At 42.7% G+C, this 22,114-nt stretch overlaps 1 long non-coding RNA gene across 1 annotated transcript in view; it reads left to right on the forward strand.

Moving 5' to 3' along the window:
- The window catches only part of LOC144767487 (uncharacterized), a 98,017-nt gene extending 80,759 nt beyond the window's left edge, over window positions 1–17,258 (forward strand). The window contains exons 3-4 of the long non-coding RNA XR_013598230.1: window positions 16,417–16,502; window positions 17,187–17,258. This is a non-coding gene — a long non-coding RNA (uncharacterized LOC144767487). The remainder of the gene's footprint in view (window positions 1–16,416; window positions 16,503–17,186) is intronic.
- The last annotated feature ends 4,856 nt before the right edge of the window (window positions 17,259–22,114 follow it).

A 22,114-nucleotide genomic window follows, 5' to 3' on the forward strand; every position in this document is an offset into this window, starting at 1 on the left:
TTGAGGTGGAAGGGGACGTGCGTTCTGGGGGACGTTTCTACGTCCTCTACCTCTAGGCGCTTGCTGAACACCTCTACCTCTTGTGTTTGAAACACCATTCGCGCGCTGTAACAGAATAGGGCAGCTATACTTAAAACGACCCTCTTCCTTGCAATACGAACACTGGTTGGGGCCTACAGGAACACGTGGCTGAGTATACTCGACTCTTTGCGAGTTCCTCTGATACTGTTGAGGCTGCTGATAATTACTCTGATAGTTATTCTGACCACCATTATTCTGGCTACCACCACCACGTGGCGGATATGCTTGCTGTAACAAAACCTTTGTTTTCAGCTCCTTAGTTTTCTTTTCTGATCTATCTTTCTCGTCTTTGTCTCGATTTTCGTAATATTGTGCAGTAGCCAATATCTGTGCTGAAGAGGAAACTGCCCATGAACTCTGAATCTTTTAACTTCTTACACAACTCCGGAAGCAGATTGCGCACGAATTTATCGACGAACAAACGCTGACCACCTTCTGTGCTCATATCATGACCACTGGTCGACAAACGTTTCTTCAAACCTGGTGAAGAAATCAGACACCGTTTCATCTTTCTTCTGCTTACATGCAGACAACTTATCCCAGTTTACACGCATCGCAGGCATTATCGTTTTCATGTAATCAATTATTTTACCAGGAAGTTCAGCTACTAAAGGCTCAGGCGTAGCACCACCAACTTGTCGGCCATCTACAGCAGTAATATTAGCCCATGAGTCACCTAACTCCTGATCATGATCCGCATGACGAATCTTTCCCCATAGAGGCTGTGGAACAACGTTCCCAAACAACATGTCTATGTCTGCTAAATTCATGATACATGACCCAGCAGTCTGTGACAACTCTTTGTAATACCCTGCGGGATTTTTACGGGGATCAGGCAATGTCTGTTTAAGGGCCAAAACTTCAGCTCGCTTCCAAGGAACATGTACCCACACACGCTGAAAATGTGCTGGCACAAGTGGTGGAACATTACCAGGACCAGCTGCTACTTCTTCCTTCCATACTGGAGGGACTTCTCTCATGGGGTACTGTCGCGCCTTTTTCCTACCGGATGCGTCACGCTCAAATAGTGATTGAGAAGTGCCCCCCTTACTCCGATACGACAACAATGTCTCAACCGCTCTCTCGACATCGGGACCTACGATCATGCCCTCTGCGAACTCGAACCGCGCACGACACAACTCGTCGGGTTGTATTCCAGATCATTGTCTTCCAAATCTTCACAGAGAAAAACACACATTTGTTCAAAAACATATCTCTGCTTCGGTGCTTCCCATTGACGGAAAACTTCCATGACAGACTCTACATCATACCTTACAGCGTCGATAACTCATTTATGCGCTAAACGATTCAGTAAATCTCTCTCTCGATAGTCAGGCAGTTGATTCCGCAACTGTCTTCGTTCCGTGTTAGGGGTCGTATTAGGCGACCCGAAGAAGGGTGAGAAAAGATTAGTAACAGTGTTGGCCATTCTCTGTCGAACGGGAGGAGAAACTGACGGAAGAACGGGCAGAAAAACAGGGTGAGATAAGGCAGGAGCAGAGGCAATAGCAGAGGGAGCATTAGGAGAAATAGAAGGTGCACTAGGTAAAGTCGTAGAAAGCACAGGCGAAGCAGATGTGATCGGTGGGCCTTGAGGAGGCTGCACCGAAGGAGCAGGGGCCAGCTGAAGAGTAGCTGGTGGGTGCTGTGGAGGAGCAGGAGGCAATGCAATCACAGGTTGCGCAACTAAAGGTTGCGGAGGTGCCGTAGCATTTTGCGCATAGGGGGTGGCGAACTTAACAAATGCGACATTAAGGGATCTTTTTCAAGCTCTTTTGCTGCATCTTGCTGAAGAGGTGGCAAAACTGGATAGCATTTATCTATCACCATTTTACGTTGCCTGTGCAACTGCTCACTCATTTGTTCTTCTTCATTGTCTTTAAACTGCATAGCAGCTTGCATTATCGAAATACCCCTTTCTCCCTTATTTTTCTTCGCTAATTTAATTTCCTTCTGTTTGGCTTCCTTACGCCATAGGCGGAAAGAGTCAAACATCGCCGGCCGGGCTTTCTTCTTGAAAAGTTTAACTTCGAGATTGTCTAAGATTTCCGTGTCAAAGCTACCATATTGGGGCCATTTTAAAACACCATCTTTTCTGGTGTATCTGATCCACACTTCATTATATGTGATGGGACCTACGCAATGTTTTACATATAATTCATAAGTTGGAGTTCCAATCGGAGGAACCGGACACGAGTCCTCCAATCGGGAGTCCCTATTATTACAACCAAGACAAAACAAATTTCCAAGTCTGCTAAGACCAGGCATCTTCGCTCTCTAGTCTAGCTCCAAACTTCAAAGGATTATCGATTACGATATTCTCGTGAATACACGAGTCCTTCGGCTTTGGCACTTGCAAGTTCCAAAAATGATCCCAAAGGATACCTAAAACTAAGAACCAACTAAGGACTGGGAGACGCTCCACTTATACTTAACTGAGATATCGATGACGTCACCAGAAGACTCGTCTTATCGTTTCGCTCTACCAAACTTCAAGGGTCCAAATCAGGGCGATAGCCAGGGCAGCAGTCCTTTGTAGCCGTCGGGAAGCAGGGATCCTCGCAGCAAAGACTTTCGGACCACGTCGACATGCAGGGGTCGATGAAGTGGTTGGCCTTCCTCCAGAATTTTCACACGAAGCTCCTCACGAACCTCTGGCTGGACCGGTACCGCTGGTATCGCCCCACGTTGGGCGCCAACTGAGGTACTGGGTTTTTCAGAACCGGTAACCCAGTGGTGTTAGGGTACACACCCAAAGACCTCGAGTACTTTCCTGATTTAGACCACAGAAACTCAGAGTCTTCTAGGTGAAGTCAAGGATCGATTTTATTGGCTGCAACCAAGTAACAGGTCCTAGAAGTACAACACACGGGATGTATATTCTCAGGAGACTGCTCCATCTTACAAAGCCAGGCTTCTCTTTTTATACAAAATATTAAGCTTCAGGCAAACATTCTTGGATTTACAGTATACTATTCACATATTTTCGTTACAAAGGAAAAGCAGAGTCATGATGACAAGCCCATATTTCAGTTCGTCCAGCCCACAACAAATTACCCGGCAAGGCCCAGTATTTCCATCAGATACCGTTGGACCCCCAATAAAAACGGGCACCTCCCCATCATAAAGCAAGTGAAAGAGAAAAGAGCAGGGACAGGTTTGAGCAAGATTCGGCAGGGTGTGTGCGCGATGAAAAGGGTTTATGGCCTGTTGTGCCTTGATGCTGTCTTGTTCGGCCACTGGGAGAAGAACTGACCAAACAGGTTCGGCCTGGGGCAATGGTTCCAACTTGCCCAGGTCACAGGAAAGTCAATTAAGGTGTATGTGTCCTTTGGAATCGAATTTAGCTGTATCATAAGCCTATGTAAAGGGCAACTCCCAAAATGGCTGCCGTATACAAAATGGAAGCCAAGGGTTCAAGACGAAAACTGCGATTTCGAGGTGAAATCATCACTCGAATATGATGAAAATGCTTGTACATAGTGTACTAGCCATTCTCGGTATTTTGATATAAAAATCGTCATGCTATGATGAAGTTTAATTCTCGAGTCCAGAATTTTCAGAACTACAGAAGAAGCCATGCATGGCTCGACAGCTTACGTATCTGCGGCAGGAGGACAGAGGTCTGGGTGTCCCTCACCTGGGCCAGGACTATGAAGCGGCCCAGTTGCGCTGGATGGTGGAATGGTACCAACTAGAGTACGAAAAGCACTGGTGCTTTATGGATCGGGCGTAGCGGGAATTCACATCTGGAAAGTTCCTTGGCTCCCGAGGCGACACCGTCCTCCGGGTGCGTACCTCTCGCCGGCTCTGCGTGCTACCTTGACAGTATGGGATAAAGTACAGGGGAGATGTCAGCTCTCTACGACTATCTCACCCTTGATCCCCTTCATTGGGAACCCGGACATCCCCTCTGCTTACTTAAAATGACAGGAGGCCAACTGTAAACATATTGCCGATCTTTTTGATCTACCAGGCATTATGGACTTTCCCCAGCTGGTAGCCCACTATGGGATTCCCAAGGAGGGAATTAATCAGTACCTGGCACTGCGCTACGCAACCTCAGATTCGCCTGCATGCAGGTCGCCTCCTTACGAAATTTGAGATCTGGTTCATTTACGCACCTCAAATAAGCATCTCTTGTCGGACATCTATAACTTTCTCAACAATATTAGGAACTACTCGATGTCTCCAGCGCAGCATAAGTGGAAATCTGAGCTGGATAGAGAATGCTCCCCAAAAGAATGGTCAGACATTGTACACCGAGCCCGAGCCTCCTCGTGCAGCACTTCAGGGAAGGAGATGCTCCTAAAAATTGCGCACTATTGGTATTATACCCCGGCATGGGTTGCTAAGTGGAGGCCTGGCAACAGCAACCGTTGCTGGCGCAACTGCGGTCAGGTGGGCACCTTGTCTCATATTCTCTGGCACTGCCCCAAGATACAGTCCTTCTGGGATTCCATATTACCTCTAGTTGATCATATATATCAAACGGAACTCCCTAGATTTCTCAGCTATATTTTGTTGGGACTTCCAAACCCCCTTACATACCCTCTTCGCTCTTGTGGAGGTGGGGTAACACTTTAGCACTGGGAGCAGCCACGGAAGTCGTCCTGGTGAAGTGGGGCACGGATATTATCCCAACCAAGCTATATTGGTTACACAGACTGTGGGAGGCGGTCGGAATGGAAAGCATTGCTGCTGGGATTCACCGCACTCTCCCTAAGTTTGACAAAGCCTGGTGGTCCACTGTGGAGTACCACTCTTCCGAATTAGTTGAGCTTACATGTTCCCAATATCTTAGGGTCCTGCAGGTTCCCATGTCTCCCCTTGTGGCCCCTCCCTCTTCCTTGAAGGGACGTAGGCCCTGACTCTACCAGGCCTTACCTTGCACAGTGGGTGGATTTCTGTCTCTCCATTTCTCAACTGATCTCACACTAATCTGTGCTTCACTCTTCTCTTCTTAGCCTCTTCCTATGTCTCTCTCCTTTACTTCTTTCTGTGTTGGCATTAATAAAATTTGAAGCAATGTTCCCTGCCAGCCAATGGTTGTAGGTGGGCGTAGTGTTATCATTTCCAGCAAAATTAATTAAAACGATTTAAACCATAATTGTGAACATCCTCTTCTTCCTCTTCTATCCGCCATATTCTCCAAATCTTTCCTCACAAATCTGTTGAGATTATAAATGATGCACAAAATCAACCTAACCGCATCAAATGTACGGCCAAATATAGTCCAATCACCACATAAATATACTAAACTCAAGGGCTAGGAGGGAGGGATAATATTAACCTCCGTGTCTTTAATGAAATCTTGATTCTCATATCACTCTGCTTGGAGAATTGCAATTTCATATAAAGACCGGAGGCTACCGATATGCAAGTTGAAAGCTTATTAAAATCACATTTGACAAATGTTTAATTGGTCTAAAATAGTGCTTAGCAAATACACAACCATTAGATCAATCTGCAGCTTTCAAAATCTCCTCCAACATTCCAATACACAAAATCATCTTGCTAGGTCAAGCACCTCTCACAGTTGGTGCCTTAAAACGTTCCACATCTACTCCACTCTTTCATTATGTTCTTAAACCCATCTAGCAACAGTTGCTGAACTTACCACTCCATAAGGCTTCACATACGATATCAACAACTGATTCTCACCATGTTTTCTGGATTCCATCATTCTCCTCTCATATTCTTGCAAACAATCCACAACTTCCTCTCCTCCTCAAATCTTGGATAGAAAATGGACTCTGACATAGTCTTTGTTCTTTTCCAAATCTCAAAAATCACCCCATCTGGTGCCCAAACCTTGTTATTTATCTCCAAAGCTCGTACATCTGATACTCTTCTACATGAAACCAAGCACAACAAAGTCGCTAATTTACCAGAAAGTCTCTTCACATCTAAAAATCAATTTGACGGCTGAAACAAAAACAACTCCAACACTACATTGACATCCCACAATACACTATAATCTTGCTCTAGGAGGCTTCCTCAACCTCATACTCTTCATAACCCTACAAACCATAATATTCGTACCAACTGACTTGTTGTCCACCAAGGCATGTCCTACCGAAACATCTGACCTATAACAACTTAATGTTCTGTAGCCTGATCCTTCTTCAAACTTCCCTACTAAAAAATTGACTACTTCAACTACAGGAGCCTCCACAGGATCCAGACTCCTTTCCATGCACCAACTAACCCAAACTCTCCAAATTCCTCTATCTACTCCTTGTACCTGGTGCCCAAGACTCTTCTAATAATTCCTTAGCCTTTTCCGAAAGTCCTCTGAAACAGCTACTTCTCTTGACACTCTCCAGACAAGAAGCTTCAGTACCCTGCTCTGCTCTAAAGGATGCTCTTCTCCTTCTATGTTTCTCAACAGACCCTCTTTTGCAGGAATCAAATAAGGCTCTGAACAAGCCAGTTCCATCACTGTCGGAAACCAAACTTGTGACACACAAAAACGAGTCACTAAATCTATTTTACATCTCTCCTTCCTCACCTTCAATAATACTCTTTGAATCATAGCAAATGGGGAAATGCATACGCCTTCTTTCCCTTCCAAACTTGTTGAAAAGCAGCTACCTCTAATGCCAAAGGATCCACTCTCCAACTGAAATACCTCTACAATTGAAAAGTTAACAGGCTCGCAAAAAGATCCACCTCCCGAGGGCCCATCAAATTGTCTATTTTCAAGAAGCTCCTCACATCCAACTTCCAATACCTGAAATCCCTCAAATGCCTTGAATTCCAATCTGCTGTCTGATTCATCTCCCCAGGCAAATACTCTACCCTTACCTCTATTTTGTGTTCCAAACAAAAATTCCAAAAATCTTTAGCCAAATCTGCTGAACCTTTTGACCTTGCTCCTCCCAACCTATTTATATACGCTACAGCTGACACATTGTCCATGCTTATCATGACCGATTATCCTCCCAACATTTTCTTGAAACTCCTCACTGCATACAACCCTGCAGTCAACTCCAAACAATTTGTGTTCTGACCTCTCTTCCAAACTCCAAAGTGCGCCTGTCTGCTCCTCTTCTAATCAAGCCCCCAACCATTCAAACATCTGTCTCCAAAACAACATTTGTACATTTTCCAAATATTGCGCATCCATTCCACGCATCGATTGTTCAACTACCATTCCAGTTCCTCTTTCGCCTCCATACTTGAAGAAATCTGGTCTCCATACCATAACCCTTTCCTTAACTCTTCCCCTTTCACCCTCTGCAATGCTAGATAGTGAAGGGGGTCCCGGAAATATTGCCTGAATTGATGAATACAATAAACCTATTATCCTTGCTAACTCTAAGAGTCATGCTCTCCTTCCTCATGCACAACTTTATCTCCTTCTTTATCAACCTTACTTTCTTTTGTGGTAACAAAAGCATGCATTTCACCGTATCCACCTGAAAACCCTAAAACTCCATGGTCTGACTTGGAATCAGAACAGACTTCTCCAGATTCACTACGAATCCTAAACTCTCTAACATTTTGATCACATCTTTCACATTCTATCTCAACTCCCCCTGATCCTGGATCATCAATAAAATATTGTCTAAGTATATTATCATTCGCACCCCTCACTGCCGAAAATAGGAAACAACCACTCCCATCACTTTTGTGAAACACCATGGAGCTGAAAAAAGGCAGAATGGCAGACACACAAACTGATAAAGATTCCTATTCCATCTGAACTGTAAATATCTCTGGCTCTCCATGCTCATTGTAATTGTAAAATATGCATCCTTCAGGTCTAATTTCACCAACCAATCTTTTTCTTTTTACATATCCCTTAGACAATGGGTTCCCTCCATCTTGAAATGTCTGCACTCCACAAAATTATTTAAATCCCTCAAATGTAAGACGAGCCTCCATCCTTTCTCTTTTTTCCTTACCAAAAACAGATTACTTACAAAACATTTCCTTTCTTCTCTTATTCGAATAACTGCCCCTTTCTCTATCAAAGTTTCTATATTGACTATCTCTTCCTGATCTTCTGCCATCCTTATCTCTCTTGCTTCCTTTTCCTTACTTGGAATATTTGTAAACTCTATGCAATACCCCTGTATAGTCTGTAATACCCAAGGATCCTTTGTGATTCTTTTCCATTCCTCTACAAAAAACCTCAGTTATCGTCCTACTTTTTTTTGGGCTAGAACTAATAAAGGTCTCCGTACTCGCCTTGTCCTCCTTGAAATTGGCCCCGTCTTCTTGTTATACTTCATCGTCCTGTTCTTCCCACTCTCCCTCTGCTTGGGAAGAAACCTCCTGGAGCATAGCCTCTTCCTCTAAAGCCTCTACCGCCTTGGGTATAGTATTGTCCATTATATTGGGACCTCTAAAATCCTTGGCCAGCAAAAATTCCCCTTCTGCCGGCCCTGCCTAAAACACTACCTTCCTTTTGAACCACAGCACCTATCTTTGGACTTATCTTCATCAAGATAGCCTTCATTTGCATTTCTCAAAAGCACTACCTCTAAGCAGTTCTACATCTACTGCTTCCTCATTGGAATAAGCCTCCTCTGCCATATCTAGGATCCTTGCTAAAGGTCCTAACGCGTCAAGAAGCTTATCTTGACAGATTTTCAAAGACCTCTCAAGACCCTTCCTTGGATCTCTCCCAAGTCGAAATAGAAAACTGATCAGCTCTGTATCCAGATTTGGAGTACTGCATACTTTCTGATCAATTACTGGTTTTGCACATTCAGACCTCACAACCCTTCTCACCTCTCTATCCAGTGGCTTGCGAATCCATGTTTTAATGAATTTCGCCACATGATCCATTGGCCACCACTCACCACTGCGTGGATGTTTAATGTCTAGCGGTGTAAACTGATTTATTCCAAACGGGTCTTAATTAGCGCCAGTAGAACAAGACCCTTCAAAGTCCTCAAACTCCTCATCCAAATACTCATCTTGATGCAGATCAAAGTTATATTCATCTAAATCCTTTGCATCACCATTCCCTCTGCTAATCCCATTTTCTAAAAATGTTTCTTCGTCATGCGTGCCGCTAAAGGACACCTTTCCATGTGTGCTGCATTGGACACCCTTCCTTTGCGTGCCGCCAAGGACTCCTATTTTTTCGCCTGCAATCATGCCTTCCTTTTTTCCAATCAACACATCCTCCACATCTCTGGTCTTCTTTGTTCTCTTTTTACCCACTTCTGTACTTACTCCTTTTCCATCAGATAAAGAAAAATATTCCTCCTCACATCCTTATTTCTTTTCCTACTCCTCAAAACACCATCTACTGCTTCCTTTTCTTGTTTTTTCATTTCATGTTGAATTAACCTCTTTACCACCTCCTCTTTCACCAAGTCACTGGTATCTGATAAACATCCATCTTGTGCCTCTGACATTCTGCTTAAAAAATATCCAACACTAAATTCTAAGATTGCCTAAAGTAACTTCAACAACCTAAAACACCTTATTATCAACCTGATATTACCTCATTGATTCCTACTCCTCACCAGCAGCACTCTGATAACGATTACCGTTTAACCGTCACCTATACATAGTATTCAACTCTAACATTAAACCTTTCCCTACCTAAAATGTCTCCCAAATCTCACGCAAAAAATTAAATCACATACTGCAAATGCATGCAAAAGAACGCGTTGCCCATGCACGTACACAAATAGTTGTTAATCTCCTTACCCGGTGCTCTTGCACGTTACTATGTGCTGCCCATGCGCATCGCGGAGCACCAGTAACCATAGTGAGCATGAGAGCCGCTCCTATCCTCGCGAAGCCTTGAGAGTGTACAGCGTTCTCTACACAGCTCTTGCCACGTAGAGATCGCGAGCGGCAGGAGCCGTGAGCGGAACAAACAAATCTCCCAGCCCCCTCGTGCTGATGACACATGCCTCACACTCAGCTAACTGTAATATGCATTGATTTGAAAAATGCTCCACTTCCTCATGTTTTAAATAAACTCTCTATCACCCTTTTTTTGTTTTAACAACTTAAATCAAAAACTATACACAAAATATTTAATAATAATAGATATATACAGCATTCATGAATTCCAAGTACACTCGCAACATTAACATACACTGCAGCGTCTGAAAATTAGAAACTGTAGATAACAGATATACTCACAAAATAAACGTTTTCCAAAAAGGAAAATTCATTTAAATATACTTCTCTTATCACATCTATTTAATGTAACGTTAAAAGGTACTTATCTTGTCTTGAGCAGCAATTAACAGAGGAGGAATGTTCAGGAGCAGGGTTATTTATGGACTGCTGTGTTCTAATTCTAGTGTTTGTGATGTTTTGTAGTTCTTTAAAGGTGCTGCGGAGAGAGGCAATTAAAGGATAATATGTATAATGTTAGCCTCCGGTCTTGAAATGAAATCAGAGTGTCATGTTAGAGGTTGCCAACAACAACTGTTACCCTAGTTGGTCTAGGGGTTAGTAGTGGTTGTGTGAGCTAGCCGAAACCCTCCAACATTCACTGATGGTATATGTGGAATGAGTCCCTATACTGTGAAGTTTGTGTTGGTCTAATACACAGTCCTGCTATATTTGTAGGAAACTTTATAACATAGCACCACCAAGGTTCTATGTCAGGTACTTATTTAATGGGTTTCCAAGGCTCCCTTTTCACATCAACATGGAGGCATCTGTGGTAAAAAGGGTCAATCCTCCTCAGCTTTATAGAAAGCATTTATTATATCTGTAGGCTGATCAAGCCTGAAACTTTAAAAACAATCACCCTCCTGCAGTGTTAACATTCTTTGAGTTCCATTAATTAAAAATGGCGCAAGCAGTGAATATTCCAGTAAATAGTAGGCAGACAGTAACTTCTTACTTATCTGCACACACGCGCTCGTCAATGGCGGGGGAGGTGTTACCTTCGTGATTGAGGCAGACAAAGCTTATAAATGTGAAGTTTACTATTCATGGGTAAACTTTTCTGCAGTCGCTGTGTATACACACACACACTTCATATATACACTGAGGCAGCAGCTCCGCCTGCATTTAGCTTCCTATGAATACTTATAAATATCATTTACATACCAGTAACATCAAAATTGGTTTCAAGGCGCTCTCCCCCACACACACCCATCTAAATGTAAGACTGGGTCCTCTCTGTATTGACATGGTAACCTGGCCAGTCTACACACCACTTCCAAATACAGCTGCATTAAATATAGGCGAAATATGTGCTTTATATAATCAGTTAGACTGTATCCACATCTAATGCAGTTTGTTAGGCATACAATAACAACTGCCCGAATAACGGCTGTTCAAGCTGGGAAGCCTCAGTTACCTGTACCTGCCACTAGTCAAGTTACTATTAATGCCATTATGGGTAAAGTACCCACCAAAAGGGAGGAAATTCCATTTTGGATAGCTAAAAAAAAAAAAACACTTTGAAGACCCCAAGATAACTTTTGAATTCTCACTGTCTCTTCCACTTGGTACGGTTCCAACAATTGAAGTTTTCTGACATGGGGTACTGTCCTTGTCATATAAGCCATAACACACAGCACCCCATCAATTACCGTTTTGTCTGAAGTGCAAAGCAAATTCAAAATGAATATAGGGCAGCACCTGCCCTGGACGTGTGGATGAAATTAATTGACAACTTTGCCACAGTATCCTTAATGATTTTAAGTAACAATGAAGGTGAGGCAGGAGCGTTGCGAGCTACCTAAAATTATTTGAGACCTATGCTTTAATAGGTTGTGATAATTTGGGACCCAGGCTTGATAAGCCACAAATTATAACAAATTCTGATTCAGATACCATCAAGCAGATACCTGAGTCTTCTAAAAAAAAAAAGCAGAGATAAAATCTATAAAAAAAGATAAACAGAAAACATGGAGTGGAACTCCCCAACAGGTGTGCACTAACACGCTATGATTTACGTAACCATAATACAATTAAAATACCCGATAGGTATCAGTATTCTGATAAACATCCCTCTCAATCCTTTCATCCTTTATTCAGACAGACGGTCACTGCGAGGGGGACGCGGCAATGAAAGACAAGTGGAATATTTGAAACTGAAAAAAGACTCACAACTCTCCTCTGATGTCATTATAAAAATAGAAGAAAAATTTCTACAAAAAAAAAACTTTGAAAAGAATAAAGTGGCAGGAATATGCACTAAATATGCCACAAATATTCACTTCTCCTGAGCCATAGGTAGATGAAAACACTGATAGTGCAGCAGCGGTCATGATGGTTCGCCAAACTCTTCAAGAATTTCTGGTGGCAAGACCAACTAATGACTATATTCAAATTGAAACTCCAGAACAGTGGGGAAGCCCACCAGACAGACTTTGAGTTGAACATCCAAATCAATAGTGATATACCACGTACTATTAAATTAATATTCTGGCAGAGTATGTCTAATGCTTATGACATTCTCTTAACTGGAGTAGATTGGCCGCCTGAGTTGTTTTTGGCTCTTGTTCTGAGGAAGTTAAGGAAGCATAGGGTACAGAATAAACTCTTGCACAAGTCCTTGCATTATATCGCAATCAAGCATCCCGGGATAAGGACTTGCCTTATCATATTATACTCATTAGGTCCAGCTCGCAAGTGCAACCACAATACCCTATTAAACATGAAGCTAAATGCCCTGTTAGGGAACTTCTGTCACAATTACCATATCAAGGCATAATTGATCTTTGCATCTTTCCTATGAATAATCCTGTAGTTCCTGTATACAAACTGGATCATTCCTATCGTAGAGTCTTAGACCATAGACATTTAAACGGCCATACACGCACTTTTGCAATACAAAATTTACACAGCACAGCTTCAACAAACCACATTGTGAGCACAAAATACCAAACTACATTGTAATGTAATGAGGTTACTTATGAAGTGCTGACTGTCACTCTGAGAGGAGCATCCTTGAGCATCCTGGCGCATTGGATAGTGCCAATTTTTATCTGTCAAAATGTAGCACCTGAAAGCAGAGATTTGCCTGTGTTTAATGCTTCAGGGACCCAACAAACATTTATAGGCTCCCACAGGGGTATAAGAACAGTCCAATACTATTTGTTGCCCGTGTAACATCAATTTTACAAGAAATCGATTCAGAAGCATTGTCTTAAGAAAATGACATTTACCTCACAGATGATGATTTAAACATACACTTGGCCACAGTGAATCACACAATTTGGGAATTAATTGAACATGGCTATATATTAAATGTAACAAATTCTAAGATTGCTTTTTCTAGCCTCCTACTTTTACGATATTTATTTATTTATTTAAACAGTTTTATATAGCGCTGGCTAGACCCATAGGTATCAGATCGCTTTACATAAGGTAAAAGTTATAACAATAATAACAATTACACGTTACATCAAATATATGAGACACGTTAACGAGAGAGAAGGAGATGCAAGTAGAGAGGGAAGGGGAGGTAGAAGGGAGAGGATGAAGGGGAAGACGGAATAAGAGACAAAGGTAAAGTCAGCCCAAAGACCGAATGGGTAGATGACGGCCAGGGAGGTAGTCCAGGGCTAGTTTCCCCTATTGCTCTCAAGGAAGCTCCAACGGGTATCGGTCATAAAGGTGGATAGAAAGGAGACGAGGCAAAATCAGAACGGCCGAAATACGATGAGTAGGAGGGTGGGCGAGACAGGGAGAAGGGGAGAAACTGTGCCCAAGGTCCGGCTGGGCAGGTGACGGTCAGGGGGTGAACATGTCCGATCTCTTCATTAGCTGAACAGAGCAGCTCCACCGGGCGACGGACATAATGCTCGGACTCCACTGTCAGGATGGAGGTCATGTGTACTCAGGGATTGTCAGAGTAGTGCGGAGGGGGGGAGCCATGGTCCGAAAGAATTCTAGACATCCTCTTGAGGTTAGGCACAGTCCTGGAAGGGTTGAGTAAGTAAATGTTCAGCAAGGAGGAAAAAGTCACCATTGTCGGCCATGTTGGAGTCAGCCATCCTGGGACCCTTTTCCACACCGAGAGTGTGTCAAGTACGACAGAGCTTTATAGGGAGGGAAGGGTCAGACTCCCATTAGTTCTTAAAAAGGACACAAGATCTCCCCCGGTGTCCCTAGGCGCTCTAGGCGTAGCGCAGACCCTGAAAGCGCGCTTGGACACATCTCCCATTTTGGTGGGCAGAGTGGTGGGAGCCGCCATTTTGCCTCACGCAGGGGGATAGGGGGATCGCTCACTTCGATCTTCAGCAGCAGGTGCCTCTGTGCTCCGGGCAAACTGTTTGGCATGTCTGCTGCGGCCCGAGTTATGTTTTTACACGCAGCGGACGGGGCACACAAGCAGACACGGGCAGATGGAGACTCGCCATGAGTCAGGATCGAGTTGTGGGTAGGTCCAATGTTCAGGGCTGTGCCTACTGTGTAACTGGTCAATTACAGCTGTGGGCGACCACCGGAGAAGCAGGTAGTAGAGCCCCCAATAACGCTGCTTATCAGGAATAGGTTCCCATGGATCGGCTCCTCAAGATGCAGCCCCCACTCCGATACTTCTAAAAGCAGGTATGTTCCATCCCAGGCGCCATCTTGAGGCAATATCGCCGGGCAAGACTTTTGCCGATATCCCGGCGTTGCAGTGTCCGGTTGGAAAGGCGGCCACAGCGGCAGATGTTCCTGACCTTCTGATGTCAGGAGATGGCTCAATCAGCTGTTTAAGTGGGGTTTAAGCACCGCGCTTGGTTGTTGTACGCGGGGCTTCAATGGAGCAGAAGCTCTTGGCTTTGGACAGGATTGCCTCTCCATTATCATTTACTCAGGATATAAATGATCAAATGAAAGCAGAAGCCTTGCAGCGCACTTTTTAGAGAAGTGTGCTCTTCAACCACCAAATACATTTAAAAAAAAGCTACAATTTCTTTTGGCTTTCTACACTTTGATAGACAATATGGACCAGATTACGCACAATGTATTTTGCATTGCGGTCCCTGCTTTCAAGTTACTTCTCTAAGATGGCGCCGCATCTAGTACTTGTGTTCTTTTCTTTACGAACACATGACCTTACTGATTTGTTTGTCACGTGGTATGGGCGTACGTATTTCTACCAGTGAGAGGACAATGGCGGGTCCTTTGAACTTCTGGCGTTTCGCAGACCGATATTTTGTTACCAGGTACGGTTTCGAGGATTTTTGCTCCTTACTCTGCAATCTTCGCTTTGAGTGATTGCAGATGCATGTTTCTGTATTGCCTCCCAGTGCCAAGGGGAAGGGTGGCGTAGTTATATGTACGCTCGTTTCGAAACTTTCATGTGAAATATAGGTCTGTGTGCTTTTGGTCAGACCATGACGGTTATTTTCTTTGCAGGTTTTGTAGAACCCTATATATATCTAGTTACTAGTAACGTAACGTGATTATGTCATTTAATTACTTGTGTGCGTATTGTCGCCGGCATTATATTGGTTTACCTCTAGGTTGGGTCATATTTTTGTTTATTTTATCTATGCCTTCAATTACTGGCTTTACAGTCCACTGTTCTTGTTCTTTCTACCCACTAGCATATTCCCTTATTATGGGGAGAATGATACTCAAGCCGTGAACAGGATTGATACAAGCACTACTATTTGCTGTCCTTTATACTCATTATAGGTGTGTTTCCATGAGCGATTTTCCATATGTGGCGTCATTTTCAAAATGTGCTCTTTTAAACCCGGGTGAAACTGTGACAGTCATTCATTTTGTTTTATCTGACCCTTTGAAATTTCTCCATCTTTATATCAGTTCCTGTATTTGGCTGCTCTGTGCGTTTGTTGGCATTTAGGATATTGATCCAGTCCTGATGTGACATTATTTTCACTAATCAGGTTGGTTGTTTTCTGTATAAATTACGGGGGTCGTTTCTGATTACCAACTACCACGCAGTGTATCATTAGTATTTTATTTTGTTGTCTCTTGGTCCATACAGGGATTGGTTTATTTATCTAATTCTATGCCCCGATCTACTTATCTTCAATCTACCTGATACAACGACCGAGTTCCTAGGTGAGTAAGGTTCCGGGGTATTTCTATGGAATTTAGGGTGCTTGGTACTCTTATTTCAGAACAATATGTTTTTGCATAGTACAGATAGATCAAGTCGCCATCACTGGAATGATTATTTAATCTTGCTACTTTTGAACATTCGTATATTGTGATGTTTATTAAGTAAGCCTATCCTTCGTTTGTACTATCTATAGGAGTGACCATTCCTCCCCTTCTCTTGTTTTTCGGTCCATACTGCCCACCTTTGACATTTATGTTTCGCATTTAGTATTCATATATGGTTTCTGTGTATAATAGGTATGTCCTATATTTTTTATGTACCTTTTTTTGTCACCCAGATTTTTTTTCTTCTCACTACAGACTGTGTTCGTCGTCAAATTATGTGGACGCCTAATTTTTGGGATTAGCATGTCCTGGACACACCTCTAAATACTTGCTGTTTTTTGGTGAGTGCCGTCGCGGATTCTTTTAATTGTGTGATACTCCTCCTTGGAATTATGTTATCCTGTGACTCCATACTCACAGATGGCTACTTTGTGCTAGATTCTTGATGTTATTTCTTATTTTTTCTTTGATTCAGACTCTTCTGCCTTTCTCTTCTTTTTCCTCACTTATACTTTTCTTCACTTATATTTTTCATTTTGCTTAGCTACGTCTTAGTCTTTTTAGCTCCTTTTTCTTTACTTATTTGTATATTTTTTTATATATCTTCATTATTTACTATTTTTTTCTGACTTTTTTTCTGACACTTTCTCCGACACCTTTTGCTGATACACTTGTGTGGATTTATATATTTTTTCTACCATGTTATTTAGAATACATGCTCTTCTACGGTGCTTTTTGAATTTTGTAATAATTTGTCTGGTTTGTATTATTTGTTTTTTTGCTGTTGTTGTTTTGTCGTCTCCCATGTCAATACAACACCAATATGGTTTAGTGATTTATGTCGCTAGTGATAAATTTCTTTTTGTTCTTCCCGATATGTATGGTTGTGTCATGTTTATGTACTCAATCATTAGTGATTCTTATTGTCATTATTCTTTTTGTCTAATTTTTGGTTATATTTGTTGTATATATTTTGTATATTTATGTATTTGTTTGCTTAAGTGTTTTTATCTCTGTCCTTTCAGCCCTGACGAAGTCCCCTCAGGGACGAAACGCGTTGGCTGAGGCCTTTTTACGATTTCTAATAATAAAGGAACTTTTTTCAATTTACTTCATTGTTACGGACTCTCTTTGGTGCACCATCCTTCATCCATATGCACAATGGGTTAAACTGAATTTGATTTAATTCATCCTGATTTTTCAGACAAACATTGGACTACAGAACATACTATGGTTCTCAGAACATTACAGACAGACATGCTTGCATCCAAACACTTGCACAGTTGTGTAAAGAAAAATAATTCAGTCATCCGCATAATTGGGGGTTCTACTGGATAAACAGATGTCTTGTTTAATAAAGGTGAAACAGTGCAGATTGCATAGAAATTCCGCTTTTTGTCTAATACAGAAATGAATTTTGCATCAATAGAAAAATTACTGACTACAGTTTAAACAGCTGTTCTAAAGGAACCTCCTTTGGTTTAGGGGAAATGCATAATTGTGGTTTCTCCCATTCCAGCTTTGGAGGCTGTCACAAAATCAAGTTTCTCTAACGCTAAAGCCTTATAGCCATGATGGATCCAGTGGGCCACCTCCTTGACAGCTACTCACGAAGACTGACCCTAAACTAAGAACACAGGAATTTCTCCAGTATGAACAAAAATACCCCATGTCAAATGAAATTTTGCCTATAGATCAGTATGATTTTATAATTCATTCATTTCAATCTTTATTTCGATCTATTTGGATCATAAAAGATATACAAGAAATATACAATCTATTTAAAATAATACCAAATAGAAGAAAGGTTAGATACATTCAAAAGGACAGTTAAAATCATTTATCATGTTACTCGTTAAAAACATCAATACACGCCATTTATCCCGATTCTGTTTCAAACTTTAAGTAACGGGTGCGAGTGTGCCACATTGCTGTTAAAAATGTTGCCACCGCAAACACAATTGGGGGTGATATGTCTGTGGAGGAAAATGAAATTTTGCCTGACCAAGATGCCCCCTACGTGTACCCTATGTTACATGTATGTGCATGTCACCCATGCATATTTCTCTTAGTGGCTTGAATCACAAGGACCCTGCAATCACGTCCTGCATTAAGGTGCCTGTCATCAAGTTTCCCAAACGTTCAGCTAACATGAAGGCCCATGTATTTGCATTGTGCACTTTTAAATAAATATCGTAATAAACCCTTTTTGTGGTTGTCTGAGCCACTTTCTGAATTAGGGTTTTCATGACTCCTGACACACTGCAAGCTGCAATTACGTATCTCTGACCTCGCATACTTCTAGCTCAGCCGAAAGAGACCCAGCAAGGGTTGCCAAGATAGTATTATGAATAACAGTTATCTGCCTGCTGTACAGAGTCACATTCCTGCCCAGTGAGGAAGGTAAACAAAACCCGTCTGCGGAAGATAGGGCCTAGCCTCTCTGTCTCCATTGAAGTAAATCACAGTGCTTGCATCCATAGAAAGCTCACAGCCCCATGCAATGCACGAAGAAATATATGCTTTTTCTGATTCTTAGCGATGAGCAACCTTTGCTTCAGATAATACATCCCCTGACTTAAGATATCAGTTAGTACCAGACGTGCTGGTCGCCTTGACACTAAAGATCTCTCTACTAGACTGAAAGTCAGCTCTCCTCCCAGTTACACGTCAATTGCACGTCATGCTCAAATTGAGTGCACAAGTAGGGCAAAGTTCCAGCCTGCCATATAACTCCTCCTCTATGTAGCCACCCACCTATCACCCACCTGTGACTCATCAAGTGTACACCCTCATGCACGCCCACATGCTCTTATCTCTTTCTTTCATGCTCTGCCTGGAGCGCTCCTCCCTATGTACAAGGAAAAATGTATATATGTGTTGTTCTCTGTAAATAATGTTAGAAGACCCTTCCTGAACCTCAGTGGTGTTGGAACAGATTCTCCCTTAACTCGAGTTATTGGAATAAAGCCCTTTTAACTTGGACACCACGGACTCTCTGCCTCTCATTTGATACATGCTAATAGTTAATGCCTAGAAATTATGCCAAGGTAATATTTTATTTACCACATTAATTTGGCGCCCGAACAGTGACATATCCCTTTTCCCACGCGCCGGAGTTGTAGGTCCAGCTTTGCCCCCTTCTACAGCCGTGACGGACTTTAAAGTGTACACGCCATCGGGATTTCCCGCTACTCCCTCAGGCCCAGGAGGAGGACGGACTGTGACCAGGCATCCATACGAGGCGGTGAGGATTGCGGATCGTCTCAACCAGAGCCCGACTTGTGAGAGAGCAAGGTCCGAGGTTTCCAGAGGTCCACCCGTTCCGAGGCGCATGCGTAGACGTAGACGTAGATGCGTAGAAGTCCGAGGCCTTCAAGTTTCAAGTTTTGCTTCTCGGTGAGTACCACTATGGGGAATGCATAAAGTTTCAAGACGGGTTCATTTTATATGAACACGGTCAAGACGGGTCCACGTTATTCATGGAAACGGTAAAGACGGGTTCACGTTATTCGTGAAAACGGTAAAGACGGGTTCGTTCACACGAGCACGGTCAAGACGGGTCCATGGTAAACGTGGGCACGGTAAAGACGTGTCTCATTTTTGAGACCGGTATGGTTGTACTGTATTCCAGTGCATATAGTTTTTCAAGTACATGTTTAGTTCTCTGTATTGGTTTAGATCATGTTTGTTTTAATGTTATGATGTTTTAGTGTGAATGATTGTTGATTGTTTCAGTCTATTTTTGTGTATTGTATTTCCATTGTGTTGGTTTCAACATGCCACTGTTTTCAAAATTGCGTCCGATAGGGACCAGAAAAGGTATACTAGAAGAGTCAGTTAACATCCCGCCTAGAGACACACCTGGCCTATCTCAGGAACATGGGATTCAGAATGCATTATGAGAGTAGAGGAAGCGCTATGGAAAAAGAAATCAAGACCCTCTCAGAAAGATGCCATCGAGTTATGGCGCAAAGAGTCACACAGGAGAACAGAGAAAGAATTTAATAAAGTAGAGAGAACTAAACAAGCAGGGGAAAGAGCCAAAGAAAAAGAATTGCGGGAGGAGGGGGGACGGGTCAAAACAGAACAGGTTGATAGAGAAAGAAATGCCGTCGTTACTGGTATTTACCCCGTCCTCTCAGAAGAACTAGCTAGAGTGACCCCCTCAGAAACACCCAGTAGGTCGCGAACGCCACCACCTGTACCATATAGAGAACGTAGAGTAAAGCCGACAGCATCAGAGGCGTTCATTTCCTCGTATCTAGATGATTCCCTTCCGGACTACGTTAATGCAGGTTTCCCTCCACCCCCATCAGCAGATCAGCTCCAGCAACTTCAGCAGCAGCTAGTAAAAGATGACGTAGGTCCCGGGGCAGTGGGAGGGGTGCCTACTGTAGATGTAGCCATTCCATTTTGTGTATATGATCCAGAACCAGGAAAAGGTTCAATGGTCGTGATTTCACTTAGGCTAAGACAAGCCGTTGCATATCTAGAGACATTACCAGACATGAAAGAACACCTAGATAAAATGTACCGTTTCATTAGAACGGGGGAGGGACCAGATAGTATAGCACAAGCCATGGCACAAAGAAAGGTAGGGGTTAAGAACCATATCCTACGTTTTATTATTAACTGCCTGATCAGGGAACAAGACGAAGGAGACGGAGATGTAAAACAAGGTTTGATAGAATGGAGCGAGCACATAGATGCCGGTAGACATGATAAACAGGGACAGATAGATGCCATGTACAAGAAAATATGAAAGGAAATAATAGAAAGACACAGAAAAGAGTCTGACGAGAAGGGCGAGTCATCAGCGGAAGAGGTAGAGGATCATCAGGATCCGAAAGGCAAGATTAATTATGTAGGAAAAGCGCGACAGTTTGACAGACCCAAGTGCCTTGATTACCGTAAACAAGGGCCAGCTATAAAAGAAAGATATTCCCTTGAAGCTCTATTCCAAGCTACTGAACAAGCCCTGAAAAAGCGGATAGGGAGTGAGAGACCTCCCACCTCACACGAAATTGAATTGGCCCGGTCAGCCACCCAGTGGGTGTCTAATTCCAATATATACAGCAGTGATATAGTGGCTCAGACTTTCTTAAGCCTTCCACCTAACGAACAGCGTTTGGATGGTATTTACATGGTCCAACACTTAATAACGTTGTATGAGAGTCAATATTCTGATCCTGGTCACTTGCATAAATTATTAGACGACTTGCTTCTAGACAGATGGACAGGCCTAGGTACTGAATTAATTAATGTTATCCTGGATCAACGACATAAGTACATAAATTCTCTGACCACATGTATGCCTCCAACCTCACACCACGGCAGAAATAACTTACACGTAGACAGACAGAACCCCCTACGAGAGGTACATCCCGTCAAAGATGCGGACAATGTGTTGCAACGGGTGTATGTTTACACCCCCTTAACAAAAATAGAAATACTAGAAATGAAAAAGATGCTGCCCTGCCATGATAAAGACCCGGGGGGGTTTCACCGAGAATTAAAAGACATCCTCCGCATAGGAGATTATACGTACGCTGACATTCTGAAGTTATTAAAAGTACTGTTACCCGCTGGTATTTATGAAAAGCTTAAGGAAAAAGACTGGGAGGTAGGCGAGAAAAAGTTAAGCTGGGATGCACTGGAAACGGAAGAAAAAGGTAGGCTCCCAGGGGTTGGTCTTGGGGAAAAAGCTAGAGAACTGCCTGAACTCCTGATACAAGTTTTACCGAGATTATTGATTACTAAAAAGGAAGACTGGGATGCTATTTCAGCATGTAAACAAAAGCAAGACGAGGACACAAGTGATTTCTATTCTAGGTTTGAGAAATGCTTTACTATTAATAGTGGCCTTAAGCCAGGTAGCGAGTCATTTCCACATCTTTTTGTGAGCAAATTAGTTGAGAATTCCTTGCCCCAGATCAAGAATAGAGTACTG

This window comes from Lissotriton helveticus, chromosome 7 (genome assembly GCF_964261635.1).
Source record: "Lissotriton helveticus chromosome 7, aLisHel1.1, whole genome shotgun sequence".
NCBI classification, from domain to species: domain Eukaryota; kingdom Metazoa; phylum Chordata; class Amphibia; order Caudata; family Salamandridae; genus Lissotriton; species Lissotriton helveticus.